This window comes from Lineus longissimus, chromosome 5, assembly GCF_910592395.1.
Source record: "Lineus longissimus chromosome 5, tnLinLong1.2, whole genome shotgun sequence".
NCBI classification, from domain to species: domain Eukaryota; kingdom Metazoa; phylum Nemertea; class Pilidiophora; order Heteronemertea; family Lineidae; genus Lineus; species Lineus longissimus.
In genome coordinates, this window is record NC_088312.1 from 14628554 (window position 1) to 14646277 (window position 17724).

At 40.0% G+C, this 17724-nt stretch overlaps 1 protein-coding gene across 5 annotated transcripts in view; it reads right to left on the bottom strand.

The window, feature by feature from the left end:
- LOC135488362 (CUGBP Elav-like family member 1) overlaps nt 1-16869 on the bottom strand; it is a 233844-nt gene extending 216975 nt beyond the window's left edge. For all 5 annotated transcript variants that reach the window (XM_064772946.1, XM_064772949.1, XM_064772948.1 and 2 more), the window contains exon 1: nt 16657-16869. The gene's annotated coding sequence lies outside the window, so the exon portion shown is untranslated. The remainder of the gene's footprint in view (nt 1-16656) is intronic.
- Nucleotides 16870-17724: the final 855 nt, after the last annotated feature.

Here is a 17724-nt window from a genome sequence, read left to right on the forward strand (position 1 = left end):
GGAGCAGTAATGAGGGATTTTTAATCGGACACGGTCAATTCTCCTTATCACTCACGGAAGCCAAGCCATTGCTGTTCAGTTATGCAGAGGATTAATGAATCACCTGCACTCCCTGTGGGGTGACTAACACTACCTGTTGAATGGCTGGCTGTAGGGGGATGATTGGAACAGCCTGTACACGTGTTGACCTGCTGAACCAAGGTTAATGTTATTTTCAATCCACGATTGTAGGTCACCTGATCTTCGAGATTTCGCGGGAAAGAAATTGTAAACAAACGCATGTGTGCAGTTCAAATGTAAACAAAAATGTATTTTGATACTTTTGGTTGCTGGACTTGGGTTTTCCCGCAGTAAGGAGCTGGGGTCAAATTGATGGTCTATCGTATATTGGTACTGTATTAGCCAGAGCTAGCCCTTGATTATGAAGGGATTTTCAAATTAAGGTTACAATGGTATGTTTATGTGCTCACCACAGCTTTCAAAACTTGATGTATCTGAAGAGGCACTCTGAACTTGGCATGGCCTTATCAAGGAGCTGCTCACGGTGCTGAACTTCTAGCTTGCCTGTCGACTAAGTGCCTTGCCCGAGATCATGCTACATGTAGGAGGAGCACGCATTTTAAAGTTTTAGTAGTGATAGTGCAATTGGTCCGAGCCATTTGGAGGCCGACATGTGAAGGCCTATCTGGGTTCTCCTTCATCTCCGTATAAAAAGGGGCATATTGCTGACTAAGGAACGAGGTATATTCACATTGCCTCATCATCTCATTCGGACCAATTGATTTACTTTTATATGCACGCATACAGCACGCCACAGGGTCCGAGTCTGTGGACAAATAGTTGGTTTAATTTGTCTCTTCGATATTGCTCCTTTGATATTGCATTATATTTTCATTGCAATTCAATCTATTCAAGGTATAGCCCATTTGAACCTGCCTGCGCCACGGGTACAATGCTAGTATGGAGAATAATGCCACCTCTACTAAACTGTTGGGTGAACAGTGTGGCTCATAGCAGACCTGCACTGGTAATGACGTCAGAATGAAGTTTTTCGGTAAACAAAGATATCCATATATAGTATTATATTTTTCATAAGCCACATACATGTACTTCCCCAAAAAGTCCACCAAAAATGAAAATTAATAGATGTTTTCCAAAAATCACCTGGAGAAGACAATGTACAGACAAAATTAATGACATAACTTTCTATCTTCAGCCAATTTTCGCAAATCACAAAATAAAACAGCATGAATACTTGATTTACAGTACGGACAATGGAGAAGCTGACATTCATACAACTGGCACCCTGCTATCAACACCACATCTTGTAATTTCATATCATGTCACATCAAGCCTTTTTTTTTAGTGCAAGTTATTATTTCATGTCAGAGACGTCGGTGGTTGTTCATTTTGATGGGCAAAACACTTGGCGCGTCGGTGTACCCAGAAATAAAGAGCATCTGCCTTCGGAATAAATTGAACTGATGGCTAGTCATGCAGAATTTCCTGTTGAGGATGACACTGGTATTGACCAACTACTAAGGGAGTCGTGTCATTGCAATGTACCAGACATGGCTGGAGTGTTTGCTTTAGATATGAAGGAGTTTAACCCACTAACGCCAGATGGACAGTTCAATTATTATTGTAAACTGCAAAATGTTTGTGGGATTCTATTTTCACAGATTTGGAGAACTACATGTATTTTTAGATTGGAAAAACCAAGCGAAGTAATGTCCTTCGAATAAAACTTTTGTATCGCAAAAAAGAGGTGCAAAAATACAGAAATGATAAGGTTTAATTAGATACAGAAAGAAGTTAAACAACAACAGCCTTTTAAGGTCTGATTCAACAACGACAGGTAGCTATTTCACACTTCTACAGCCTTTGAGGTCAGTTATAATTGCGGAGCCTATTACTTTAATCGTAAACTTGAAATCCAAACTTCACTGATTCTTGTCACAGGCACCTGTGACGACGACAACAAATGAGTGATTTTTGTCACATGCGACCATAATTGTAAGTCACATCAACAAAAATTGCTGATTTGTGGGCGATTCAGAAAACTGCCTGTCACTAAAGTATCAAAGCAATAGGTTATACAGTCGGACCAATGCTCATTTCTATCATTTATTACAACTGACGGTACAAATGTCCAAGTGGGATATTGCAATTTCTCCCAGGATATAGGTTAATACAATATTTGATTTAGGAGAGGAAAAGCCATCAGACAAATATGGTGAAATATGGCATATCACTGGAGGCCCAGTGCAGGTGACGTAGAAACCATACAAAAACATTAATGTTATGGTCATGTGAAAACTTGAAACATTGGGATATTCCTGTAAGTCTAGTTTTTCATGACATATCATGCACAGATTTGTAATAAGAAAATAGAATTGTGCTTTATCCTTAGTAATAACATTGTAATGTTCATGACTGTCTTCCTTTGGCAATTTTCATGATTTTGGAGAAAAACAAAAACATATCAAAAACTTCAATTTCAACAATTTTAAGGAATTAATCATTAAATCTCACCAGCAAACATCTACAAATCGAGATTGAGCAAATTTGTGAGCTTTTGGATTTCTGAACATACCCAGGTTACACCAACCACATAGCAGGTCTGGTGAAGGGGGGGGGACTTATATAATATAAATGGCTACTCTTTGAGGACGTTGACACTTTGTTTACTGCAATTGAACAAAGCTAATTTGAGAAACATTGGTCAGTACATATCTGTGTGATAATAAATAATAATCTGAGATATGTAACTAAAATTAGACATTGAGGCAAATGCAAATGTACATTTTTGTCCTTGAAGTACAGTAGAACCTCTCTTTCAAGGACACCATCGGGACTGACAAGTGGTGTCCTTAATAGAGTGGTGTCCTGATTAGAGAGGTCAAATTGAATGGAAACAATCAATTTGGGATCATAACTGGTGCCCTCAATAGAGAGGTGTCCGCTGAGGGAGGTTCCACTGTACTTCGAACTGAGACATACCTCATTCTCAAAACAAATCATTTCTTACAACTAACCATAAAACCTTTTAAGAAAATACTATTTAATGAATACTATTTAATTAATACTATTTAATTAATACTATTAAATACTAATTAAAGTGATAAAACAATGAAACAACAATGAACCTAGATTTAAAATCCCCATCCTCTCTCCACTGCCCAGCTAAGAACCATTAGCCTTCATTTCAGCATTATCATTCTGTTCCAATGATCGTTTTTGTTTATATAACAATTGATGTCAAAACTGTTTATATTGTACACACTTTTTAATGGAACATGTCAATCAATTAGCAGTTAATTTACCATTGTTTACTTTAAAACCCAACTCCATTATGGTCGGAAGTCAAGTGAGTTACCCAGCAAACCAACAAGCAAAATGGAAAACCCTGGAGGTTGTTCAGAATCTCAAAAACGAGTCGTTTAAAAAGAAATTTACCGAAAAACACCAATGGTGAATATGCGTGTATGTAATTATTGTAAAGTTACGTTGGCCAAGAAACCATTAAATAATTTTCAAAAGCTAAGAAATTTTTATATCAAAGAGTGTAAATGGACTGCCCATTATACAGGGTGGTCAAGACACAACTGGATACTTCCACTATACCAGGGGGGCGAAACTATTGATATCAGTAAATGGGGAATCTTTCGAGGGGAGGAATGATGACAAGGTCGCCTGATTTTTTTCAATTGTTTTTGTTTTAGAGCCAATTTTGTGAAGCAAAGGCAGGCTTCATAGGAAAAATCGAACTGTGCCGGTGAATTGAACTTAGTAAGTACATGAAGGTGGGTTAAATGTAAGGTAATAATACTGATATAAGATAATAGAGAGGTTGCGAACCGTCCCGACTCCCACTCCCACTCCGAGTTCAACTCGAGTCGTTCTCGGAACTCGTGACGTCGAAAAGTAGGTTGCGCGCACCAACGGGAACCGAGTTGAGAGACGTCATTCAGCCAGCCTGCGAGTCATACGGCCAAACTGGAAATCAACCAAATTAACGACGTACGAGAAAAAAAGTAAATAAAGCAGACGAAATATTCTACAATTTTGGTGATTTACAGCTAGTAAAAAGCCGTTTCCTCTGTAACATGTGCGTATTTCTATTGTAAAACTACGAATTACTTCAGTCCTAAGATAACTAGATCCAAAAAGTACAGAGGGGAACAGAGTTTCAAACAAACCAACACGTAATGTACATGTGTACATGTACACGCACAGTCAGTACACGGCCGTTCTACACAATTTTGAACACTTCAAAAACAACGAGTTTTCTACGTCTTTTACACAAAAAAATCTTGTTACAACTTAGGTGACGTGCTAGAACAGTGTGTAAGGGATATTGCTTCTTCATTGTCACTTGATTTAAATGTCTAAAAGCTAAGATAATGCAAGTGGGAGAACACTTACGAGTTCGCGGCCTCCAACTCGTAAAATCGTCCGAGTTCATGGAGCAAGACGGGGAAATTCCTCGTGAAGTGATGACGTAATACGCCAAAACGGAATCACCTCGGAGTGGGAGTGGGAGTGGGGACGGTCCGCAACCTCTCTAATGTGGACATGGTTCCGAGTGACCATTTGCAACTGAGTAAAGGTTGTGTGAGCATGACCAGGCCTCAGCACACCGCCGAGATGTTTGTAACCTACAACAGAAGCGTTCTGTTTTTCTGCATTGAATCTGGCCACGGGACTCCAATCTTGCTTCACAAAAACGTCTCTACAACAAAAACTACTGAACGGAATCTGTTGATCTTGGTATCATTCTTCTTCTAGAAAGATTACCCATCCAGTGGTATCAATATTTTTAACCCCCTGGTAGTGGAAATATCCCGTTGCATTTTTTCTGGACCTCCCCTGAATAAGGCAGCACCGGACTCATTGAGATAAGATTTGGCAGAGTACCTCCACCGTGGTTTCACCATAATTCCTGGTGCTGCCTCATTGGCTAATATTTATAAAGACTAGTAAACTTACTACAGTTTTCTACAGAGATGGCTAGTGTAAATGTACATGAAGTTTAAAGTAAAAGCATTTACTAGTCTTTTATAAATATAAGCCATTAACTCCTTAATGTCAAAATCTTCATCATGTCCGAACCTCAACAGACAGGACCAAGTGCTTGCCAATTTGCCGACCTCTCCTCACGATAAATTTAGATGTCAGCAGTGCAGATATTATCATAACTTCTCGCTTATTGTGGAGGCCACTGGGGGATCATGTGTTTCACTTCTGTGTGAACACCACAGCTTTGTCTTGGGACTACGTTTGTTTGCACGAGGTGATCAGGTTAAGCCAGAGTATATATCGCCCTGAGCTGTTAACCAGTATCTAACATGTCATGGACTTGTATCTGTTATAAGAATATACTCTCGACTCACCGATCTAACACCATTTTGGAATATGCTAGCCAAGTCCCCATAGATATAATGCCTGTTGTCGTTCGATGCCATTCAATATTGTTCAATCAAGACAGCCAATAACAGGTGACACTATTAAGTTGTCTAACATTTCTGATGATCATGACATCATGTCCTGCCCTTAAGCCCGTAGCACACTAGCTGCCAACTTTGGCGTTCACAGGCGTTTTTGGCCGCAAGAGTCCTGAATGCCTGAAAAATCCCTAGGCTGCTACGAACGGCATCGGCAAACGCGACTTGCCGCCACTTGCGGAATCTAAACGCCAAATATCTAACATGTTTGATTTTTGACGCGTGTCGCCGCGTTTGAACGCAAGAAGAAGCCAGGTGTGCTACGGATTGCCGCCTGAATTGGCATCGGCGGTGAGGCTATGGCCAATCAGTATGCGTCTTGATGTCACATGATTTCAAAATGGCAGCCTAAAGTGGCGGAAAAGACGCTACTGGACGCCGATTCTGGGCAGGTGTGCTCTGACCGGGATCCACTGGCCGCCAACTTCGGCGTCGAGAGGCGTCAGCTGAACGCTTCTTGTCGCCAAAGTTGGCGGCTAGTGTGCTGCGGGCTTTAGCGTTCTTTGTGTCGATTTCACAGCAAGGGTTCAGAATGACAGGCAGATAGGCCCTGAGCCAATCAGGTATGAAGAGGCCTTGTTCAATGTGCATTATGCTGGGGTGGTCATGCCCAGACATAATGAACCGGTGTTAGATTGGCGAGTCTTGACTGTATTCGCTGCGAAATGAACACACCTACCCATACAAACTCAATCTCTTTAAGGCCGAAGTTACATAGACCTCATTCGTTCATTTCCCAGGACTCATTTTCCCCTCGTGACTCGTGGTAAATGAACGAATGAGGTCTATGTAACTTCGGCCTTAACTACGCTGGATGATCTTTCAGTCCCATTTACGAAGACGCACACTACAACAGACCCGAGTTTAAGCATGACGTGTACACGAGGATGGACAAAAATTTCAGCAAGACGTTGTCATGACACAATGTACTAGGATGCATGATACATTAGTGTCGCATAAACCCTGTTGAATGCAGCAGTCAACTGAATAATGTCACAGAACCGTAGTGAAATGGTATTGGTATCAACCTGTGAACAATTTTGGGAATGCATGCTTTAACAGCATAGTTTTAAGTGAGTGAAGGCGCAGAAACTCAAATCATTTAGAATTGTCAAGAATATCGACTCGACCAATCATTCAAAGCTCTATACAAGCACTTAATAAACACGTTAAAGAATAACACTAATGACCTCACAAGTAAATTGGAATAAACAGCAGAAAAACTTCTCTTATCAACAAATTATATGAATTAACCATGACACTACAAGTCAATATTGAAAGCTAATATTCATTACAACACAGCGCTAACTATAGAGATGTCCTCGCCCATTACAATCCTCCTCTATCACTATGTTTTTAAACCTCATTAGCGGCGCCGTTAATGTAACAGATGATACATATTTGATGATGGAAGAACATGAACATCACCTTATATGAAGAGCTCTTTGATGTAAGCTGAAGCCTGGCAGTCTCGAGCCCATTGCATTATTAATACTTATGACAGGGCAAGTTCGGGCAACCACAAAGCAAGTCTGTATTTTCCCCTCTTAAAAGATGAAGCTCATTACCAACGTAATGACTGACAGGGGTAAGACGAAACGATGCCCTTAGTGACTGAAATAACAAGCGAAATTAAAAAGTGCCAGCGAAAAAAACCCAGTCCCACTGAGAGTGAGAGCAAGAATCTACACTTAAAATATTTAGTCAAAATAATGTGCTGTGCTTTATGCAGTGAATGACATTATTGCTGCAAGTTGTGTGACCTGTTGTTTGAAGAAAAAATGCAGATTTTAATTTTCTCATGACCACAGTTCTTGGATGCAGGTCTTTGTGCTATAACTTGATCATTACGATTTTCAGGAATTTCTGAAAATATAATCAGCATAACAATTCTAGCAAGTATGATATTTATTACCCCGTTCTGACAAAGCCAGCTGTCCACAAGCCATTTAAAAAGTGCCTTTCTGCACATACGACCATAACTACTCCAGAGATCAAAATGCGGACATACTTGACGGCCATGCTCAGCCGAGCAAAACCACCATACATCCCTTATATTGATATTTTTCATCTTCCAAGTCTGGACGTATTCCCCCATGGACCACAGATACTGCAATTGTGATTGGTTTTTTAGCTGCTTGACGTCAGTACAGCCATAGATCCCATAATGGCATGGCAACACAGAATATTTTCCTCCGCATCAAAGCATGAAGAGAGTGTGATATAGCCAGAAGTTGCAAATTTTGACAATGCTGAAAAGTAATTGTAGTCACCTCATCTGAATGAGGCAGAATCTTTTTCTGTAAAAGTGCCACCTTTTTGATGCAGAAAGAAAAATTGAAAGGTCACTGAATATAACAGATCATGATCTTCTCAAAAGGCATTAGTGAATTCCCAACATCCTCTACTGTTTGCGAATTTTTCTCATTTTCAATTGACAGTATAGACTTCATTCTACATCTGCTGCCTGAAGTTAATGGTAAATGCACAAGATCATGAATAAATAATGGTTTATTTATTCATGATAAGAGTGGTATTTTTTCCATTTGATGTTTTCATTTGACATTGCATTTGCAATAATCCTCAAAAAACAAAGTAGTTAGTATTTTGACAAATTAAGATGGTTTCATACTGACCTTTATCATCAGTTAATTGTTCACATCATGTGTCCCTAGTTTAGCGATATTCTGTTTAAAGTCAGTTTAGCAACTATCTTACTTCATCTTAGCTTCTATTTTCAAGCTTAGCTTTCACTTTTCTTCATCTCAGGCTGAACCTTTAGCACTCCGCAAATGAGCGATTTCTGTTGCTGTGCAGACCTGCGACACAATATGACAATAGGAGGATTGCCACTGGAAAACAGACATCAATCAGTGCAATGCGGAACCTGTACAACAAAACCTGCCAATAGGGGGCTCTGTAGGCAAGTGGACCATGGTTGTAATGAGAAAGCCATTTCCCGGGTCAATGATTATTGAATATTTCATCCCTTGATTACTCTCCATGGGGAAATAGCACCAAAAATGTTGTTTTATTGGTCCTAATTCTATTTTGATAAGTTTAAGGGAAAAAATCAACAAACACTTAATCTTAATGGAAAATGCACTGGAAGTGTACCTTTTAGTACTGGTGCTGCCATCTGTATTTTTAGTTCTGCAGGTTCCTCATTGCAATTAATTGGTTGTCATGGCTATGTTGCAGGTCACAGCAACACAAATCTCACGTTGTGGAGCGCTTTTGGGTGCAGATGGCTTCCATAAATATTCTGGGCCCCAAATGGCTGCTTTTCCCACTTTCCAAATTTCGTAGCCTATGCTGTCATAGCGATCGGACTGTTTGTTATCAAATATCAGTTCACTGATAACGACCTTCATGATCAGTCAAAACATCGGAAGGTAATTTTGATTCTTGCTTCCGACAACAACCTTGTTGAAAAGCAAGCTCATCAACTTCAGTTTTTTAAATTCTGAGCACGAAGCTACCGCATGTAACATTCAACAACATGGCTTTTTCTAATTGCATGTCAGCAAATTCATTCACTCAATAATTACAACGTGGTGAAAACTACTGATCAGTCACCAAAACAATCCAACCGCCTGGGGGTATTCAAAGGTAAGACATGTGGTACCTTATCTTTTGAAGAGGTTATTGTGTATTTCAGTGAAACACACTAGTCCTGGTTCCACTACAGGGTTTAGATCCATTTCTATCGCATTCGCATCAGGTCCGAACTTAGCTTAGTCCGGACTAACGAATGTGGTGCAGTTCGACTACAGGATTGGTAAGTTAACAGGTACGGCTACAGGCGGCGCCACTCTATGCGCGTTAGGTGTTTTTTTGACAGAACCAACACTTCTGCTCATGCGCAATACGTTCACATTGACACGCCACCTGTAGCCGTACTTAGTAACTTGATGTTAATCCGGACTAATGCGGTTCCATTACAGGTAATTTCTGCTTTAGATCCGGGTCTATTCTAAGTTCGGCTTAAATCCGCTTGTCCTATCCGCACTTAATAAGACCGCTCTTAGTGAGAGCCGGACTTGTTTAGTCCGGACTAGCTGTAATGGAATCACAACTAATTCGGATGTAGTCCGCAGTTTCCTGTAGTGGAACCGCAACTCTTATTTTCAGTCATATCTCTTTGCTCAGATCACAGTGCACTTGTGCCTTAATTCGGTTAACACACAATTTTTAGTCCTTTCTCTTTGCTCAGATCACAGTGCACTTGTGCCTTAATTCGGTTAACACACAATTTTCAGTCATATCTCTTTGCTCAGATCACAGTGCACTTGTGCCTTAATTCGGTTGCCAATGACATCACCAGTATATGCTTTCATCAGATCTGCAATAGCCCTGAACATTTTTCTAATGCAACTTTCCCATAAAATGAAATTCACAACCAATATCCAAAGCAAATACATGTACATGCTATTGTCCAGCACTGCAAATGTATCAACAGCTTTGCTTACATAGCCCAGGCTGAGTAGACTCCGCAGAGGCTAATATTGGAACATGCCAGCTAAATATTCAATGCTATCTAAAATTCAATATTTCAAGTCATTTTGTCTACTTCTGATGCATTACCCAGAGGCCCTGTAAGCTGAAGCACTGTGTTTATTCAACACACCTTAGCTAATTGTGCCACGTAAACAAGTGATTTTTGTTGCTGCTACCTACCATGATAAATTCTATGATATGTGACAAATACATCTTGTTTATCTCATGCTATACTTGTAATGGGGATAAGTGACAAGAAGTGCAATGCACGTCACCTGCAGCGAAACGGTAAAAATGTGCAACATAAGTTTAAATATCTGCACGTATACCACTATCATTTGGCAGATTACAGAATTTTTTTTGGTGTTTTCTTTCAAAATGTATATTTTTAAGAAGTGCAGTTAATTGCAGAATCCAACAGAGTAAAGCATGTAAGGAAATTTTGTGGGTTCCTTTTTTAAAGTGAACGCTGACAGCTTGGCCTCGTACACAATGTCATAACCTGGCTGCCTCACATTGTTATTGATTACAGTGAGACTAAAGCCTGAATAAACTGAACGCCCAACGTGAAATCGTGTTATTGCAATCAAAATGCCCGAAGGATTATGGGGGGTGAATTGATTCGCCAAGCAGATGCGGAAAATTTGCAATTACAATAAAAATGTACCACTTGGAATTTGGTGAAAACCTGATTTTCACAACACAGTCAACCTTTATTAGTTGAATATTGCAACAATTTGCTATGTCAGCATAATATTGATTGGTTCTAAGAGTCAACGTTTTCTATTGTATCCGGTTTCCGTTCAGGCGTAATAGCTCGCTGAGAATTTAATAAATTTTCACCCGAGCTACATCATGTCATATTGAATCAGCCACGTTTCGAATTCGGAATCCCATACTAATCTGACGGATGTTTATTTCTCATAACACCCATGTGCAAGCGTAATTTGATTTTAAACCAATCACTGTTAATCTAGAAAGTGATGAAGATTGAACTGACCTCCATAAGGAATTCAAGCTAATTCCATCTTCCAATTTGCGCTCGAGCTTAAGAAATGGATATAGAATCTTATACGGGGCTGGAATCTAAGATACTGACAAAATCAATGAAAGAGTCCATATGAAATGTTCTGGTTGAAGTTTAAATGTTACTTTTTAGAATTGTGTTAAAAATATATCAGTCATTATCGAACATTGTGAGGTACGATCTATTCCAAAATACTAAGGAGCCTCTCATTTCTATCCTGGAATAAACAGGCTCATGAAAGGGAGGGTGAATGTATTTAGGATGAATCCCTTCAGCTTCAGATCAACTTCAGATCAACTTGACTCTGACTTCCCTTTGAAGGAGTTTGATTACTGAACAAAACATTGACCAAAATGTTAGCTGAAACTCACCTTTCCAGACAAACGGAGGTCTCTGCCGCCTTCTCCTCTCTACACAGTAAAGCCACTAATGGTGTCCTGAATGATATGCTTCATCAACCAAAAAGGTATAAAAATATGATCTATCAAAATGCACCTGAGTGAAATGCCATCAAGATGGAGGTCAGTTCAAACTTCACCTATGTTTGTGAGGGAAGCCTTCATTCTCTTCTAATGTCATGATGAGTGCTGTTTCTTGTTCCTTCAAGGATCCTTCAAGGATCCTACAGCTCGTCTGCATATTACATGGATCTGCTGCTCCCCAACTAAATGAAGACGAGTTCCTCGTGGAACACACCTCTTATCTTACAAATGCAATTCTGTCAACTCTTTAGCAGGAAGATGTGGACCTGATTTGATTTATTAACAAATCCTCTACAGAGAAGAGTGAATCAGCAACAGCAGTGGGGTCGGAAGCAAGCTCTCAAAACCATAGAGCAGATACAAGCATGAACTGCAACAGGTTTGAGGGCAATGGCCAAGGGCAAGAACACAAGAAAGTAACAGGGTTGGATTGGAAGTGTGCTATTAAAGCAAGGGAGCCTGGGGAATCTCCAAGAGCAAACGGGTTGAGGCAAGCTTTCAAAATTTGACAAAAAACCACAGAAATGCATGAAGCAAGTTCTATTGCCATTCAGAGAAATCTCAAATTTTGACAGAATTGTAACAAAACTCTCAACGCCAATCAGCAGTCATGGCAGAAGAATCGCCAACAGTAACAAGGAGGGAACAAAGCCACAAGATCTGAGACAAGCTTTCAAAACCACAGAGCAAAAGCAATCTCCAAGAGCAACAGGGTTTTTCAAGGGAAATTTCTAACCCATGAAGGAAAGAGAGGAAGACAGTACCTCAAAGATCAACAGGGCCAGAAGTGAGTTCTTTCTATGCATAAGCAAACAGTACCACCAACATCAACAGGGTCAAGTGAGCTCTCCACTCAATAGTAGAGAGGTCAAAGCAATGGAGCCGACAGTACCACTGACCTACAGGGCTATAAGTGAGCTCTAAACGCAAAGCAATGGAGCTGACCATACCACATACCTCTACAGGGCTAAAAATGAGCTCTCTGCAATTCCAAGCAGAGGAGCTGACGGTACCACTCACCCCTACAGGCCTAGAAGTGAGCTCTCAACTCAAAGCAGTGGAGGTGACTACCACACAGGGCTAGAAGTGCTCCTCAACTCAAACCAATGTAGTTGTCATTGCCATCTTCACAAATGGGGCTAGAAGTGAGCTCTCAACTCAAAGCAATAGAGCTTACTGTGTCATCGACACCAACAGCACACCTCTAAGCACAAGGAAGCAGATGGAATCTCCAATACCAACAGGGCTAGAAGTTGTCTTTCAAATCAAGGATAACAAACAGTATCCCCAACATCATCTGGCACAGAAGTGCACCCTCAAAGCAAGGGAGAAGACTCACAACTAACAGGGCTGGAAGGTAGTATGTAAATGTTGAAACGAGCCAAATGAAACAAGCCAAACTAAACGAACCAAATAAACATTCTAAACATGAAATTGAAGATCACGTTTCGATGCAATATGATTGCAAAGGTTGGGGTTGATATTTGCCTGAAATGAAAAAGCACTTATATTCACTTAGGCCCACTTAAGTTTTAAACAAGCCAAAAAAAACAAGTAAATGAAACGTTCCATGGTGCACCATTCAAAACTTAAAATGAACCAAATCGAATGGGACTATGTGATACTTGACAGAATCCTGCAATGAATATAACATGTAAACTTGATCTTTCAGTTCAGGTTTAAAACGTTTATTTGGCTTGTTTAGTTGGCGTGTTTCATTTGGCTCGTTTCAACAATTACATACTACGGGGCTGGAAGTTCACTTTCCAGTTAAGGCTCCAGGGCCCGGTTGTTCAAAAGAACAAAATTCACGTTATCCCTAACATTTACGTCCTGGGGACGTTACCTCTTTCGGTTAAACCCATTGAAATTTTCACGTTAAGACTTAACGCTTCCGTTAAATCTAACGTTGTTTTGAACAACTCAGCCCAGGAAGCAGACTTATGCAGGCCAAGTGCGAATTTTCGACGTTATGTAAATCACAGCTGAGCACTCTAACCAATAACAGGAGTAGCTACCACATCAGTACCGTACCCGAACATGAAAAGCTTGAAAATGTAAAATATTTAGGATTGTCAAAAGTGACACACTGAACAAGCTACATCAAATCTATTTCAGTTAGAAATATTCCTCACCATGCACCAGCAACAGGAGTTATGTTCCTACTTACAATAATAGGAACAACCATCATGAGTGTGGAGAGGACCAAACGTCCTTAGAGAGGGATTCTCATGAATAGACCCACATCAAATATTCATCAACTTCAACCGGGTGACTAAGGAACTGTCGCCACTGATTCCCGATATTTTACCGAGAGGTTCATTACCGGGTGCTTACCGAGAATACTGGTGAAGACTGTTGCGCGAGATTGGCATGGTTTATAGATTTCTAGTCTGTCCCTTGGTATTGCTGACCTCATCATTGTCTTGACAAATCATCCATATGAGATGACCAAACAGAGCAATGCAATTCTCTAATCCCCTACTGGAAACTGTGGGGAAATTTGCATCGTCGAGACACTTGGGGCATTGAAAGAAAGTTGATTACTTAATCCAAGCTTTTACTTTTCATGCTAATATTTGGCAGGAAATATACATGGCCGTGCAAGATCACACAACCTCTTTACAATTCTTGTGCAGCTCTTTCTTTCCAGAGCTAAAATTATACAATTTATAGTGTGTTTCTATTAAAAGAGACAATTTTAAAGCAGAATTTAATGGCATTTTGACTTTGGCTCCCTTAGAAAATCAAGGTAAAATAATTTTTTTGCAATCCCCACCATACCATTATTTTTCAAAGGTATGAAGAATTTCTCAACATAGCCTTACTAATTTGAAAGAAATGGTGCGTCCTGAAGTCCATACCTCAATCAATTGTCAAGTGACTGACGAGGTTCATATTATATGTTCACAATCAGGCCATGCCATAAACTCAATAGATCTGACTTTGACCAGTGGTCCAAGTACCGAATTTAGCCAGAGGGGTCACAAATTTCATCCGTTGTAATCCAGACCCTTCACGACATCCTTGAACTCTCTTGAAGGTCACTCAACAGCTTGCCCATCTCATTTCAATTTCAATTTGATTTGGCATCCTGTTGATTCAGCAAGACCCCTGCACATATTAGAAAATGAGACAAAAGATACAACTCAAAACCATCACGCCATATACAGTGGAACCTCTCTTAGCGGACACCTCTTTATTAAGGACACTAGTTTTGGCCCCAAATTGGTTGTTTCTATTCAATTTGACCTCTCTAATCAAGACACCTCTCTATTAAGGACAGCCTTTGTTCTTGAGGGTGTCATTAACAGAGAGGTTCTACTGTATATATAAAAACAATATTCTGATATCCACCTTTCATGGTTGAATAAATATGTACATCATTAACATACAAACAGTTACACCAGAAGATCCTGTAGGGCATTCCGAATTCCCAATTGAAAAACGATGTCACATCCCGAAAACAAATTTTGTAAGGGCTCATATCTAGGTCAGCCCGCTGGCAGGAACTATATTGAGGATCTCACCTTTTATAGCTGGCTGTATTGGTATTCAGATTTAACAATAGAAACCAGCTCATCCTGACAATACCGGAATCATGGACTGGCTCTCTGGTGAGAGCGCCTGATTGTGTCGTATGCCATCAGAAGGTTTGGCATACCAAGTAGTCTCAACAATGAATGGGAAGTACAAGAGGAGATACCTCTAACTGCACCAGAGGATGGTAATTCAACCAAATTTATCAGAGTTGGGTTAGTTGTCAGTTGCCCCCAGTATTGAGTTGGTGTTGTCCTGGGGGTAATCTTAATCTCACCTGGCATATTGAAGGGACAGGAAATATAGGGATTAGCCTTTATTCGACACTCTGGTGTGGGCTATTAAACGGCAGGAAAATGACATTTTAAAATGTGTTAGGAAAACCTTGCAGGAAGAGAAAAAGGATATAGACTATCAAACAGAGGCGGTAGACCACCTACAATTTGGCCGACATACAAGCTCATAACTGGTATTTGTGTGGGGTGGGGGTGGCAAGCCCCTCCTTTTATTACCAACAGCCTGAAAATTTGGCTCAAACTCTAGTGATTCTTTGAAGGGGGAGGGGGCATAATGCACTCCCCCGCTCTGGCTGCAGCCCACATATAGACATACAGTGGCCCCTCCCTTGGAGGACACCTCTCTATTAAGGACAGCACTTGTCAGTCCCGAGGGTGTCCTTAATAGAGAGGTTTACTGTACTACTGTAACACTATAAACAATCATACTCATAGTAATATGCATGCTGTCACAAATAGCCCACATAATTATTACTATTAGTATTAGTAAATGATAATGTGATAAGATAACCATAATTATTGAACATGTGCAACGCAATAAATAGATAACATGATATATAGGCATTCATGCATACAATGTGATTTGCTATGAAATGTATATATTGATAATAATAAGGGATCGAGAAAAAGCTGTTAATACAGTAACCACTCTATTAAGGGCACCCTCGGGACTGACAAATGTTGTCCGTAATAGAGAGGTGTTTTGATTAGCGTGGTCAAATTGAATGGAAATAACCAATTTGGGACCATAACTAGTCCCCTTAATAAAGAGATTGTCATTAATAGAGAGGTGTCCGGTAAGGGAGGTTCCACTGTACATCACAATGACACAATATATGTCACACCCCATGTTAGAAAACCCAATAGCAATAGAGTTGTTTCTTTATTTTAACTTAGACATTCGACAATAGCTATCATGTAAGCCAATAGATTTTTGAGTTTTAAATCATATATTTATGTTATTACTGGTAGGTCTAAATAGCCTTCTCAATCAAAAACTAAAGGGATTGACACTTTTTTCAAGAGGACATATATTACTGTTACACCTGCTTAGAGTGGAACAATCTTAGTTACAAACTCGCACAGTGACAAAATTAAGATTAAAACGAAATCGGCACCTCCGTGCATACACACGTGACATAGCCACAATTTCCACTCAACTGCTACAAACAAAGTCTGAAACACACCATTTGGTCTACGAACGATATCGAAACAATAATTTTCTAATAGCCACCAGCTGTTCAATAATTTCTAAAAAGAGAAAACGCGGATAATCAGGTAAAAATAATATGAAGTGACCCTACCTCGTTGTCGTTCGGACTTCTGACTCTGTTAAAGAGTGTGTCTTCTTCAGCAGGTAGATGATGCCTTGAACTGCAGCTGTAGCACGTGAAAAAGAATCTGACAACTCAATAAAAATGGACTAATAAATGCAGACAATTGAACACTCAAAGGTAATAGGCAGTTTTAAACGTATTCCTGTTGATATCAGTTGCTTTGTGACGAGTAAAACACACCATGCACTAACCATCACTTAGCAGTTTTCCTGGAGTGCGAGGATCTGGCTTTCGGCCTCACTCGGTAATGATCGGAACACGATGTGAGCAGCGCCGATGGAAAACATAACCCCACTGCAAAGCGGGGAAAAAAGCTCGCGTGCGAACCTCCTGTTGCTTCCTGCTGAAATATTGTCACACCTTTTGAGTTATCTAGATTTTAAGTCTTTTCAGAGGTAAAACTGGCGCGTGTTTTTATCAGTAAATGCGTTTTGCAAGCAAAGAATTATCTAGCTATCTTCACATACTCTTATACAGTATATTGGGCCTGTCAGTGTATGTACAGGGTGTATCAATAAAACGGAACAGTTGCTATTTTCCCCAATATTTACAACTCTAGGTATAGGATAGATATGACAAATACATGTAGGTCATATTATGCGTATGGATCTTAGCTTCAAATTAACACCATTCATGTTTGAATAGCGTTCCGCATGGCTGGTCGGGCGCTGTTGAAACAAAATCGCCCAAAATCCAATTTGTTGCAGGGTGTGAGGGTTACATTTGCATTTGGCGCTCGGTGTCTTATTCATTGCATAACATTCTTAAGTATATGCCCAGATGGTAGGACATATAATGTAATGCATATGTGCATGATCATTGGAAAAATGGGGCAGCTAAGGTCACAGTCCGAGTGTTCCTTAATTCATTGTCAATCACTCACTGATTCTGAATATGCGCACTTGGGAAGTTTGGCCAAAGTGATAGGGTATGCCAACAGACCTGTCCCATCTCGGAAAACTATCCGCCATTCACTTCCGATAGGGATGATTCGCACAAGAACTGACATTTTGGCTCAGAATTTGCGGCAAAGGA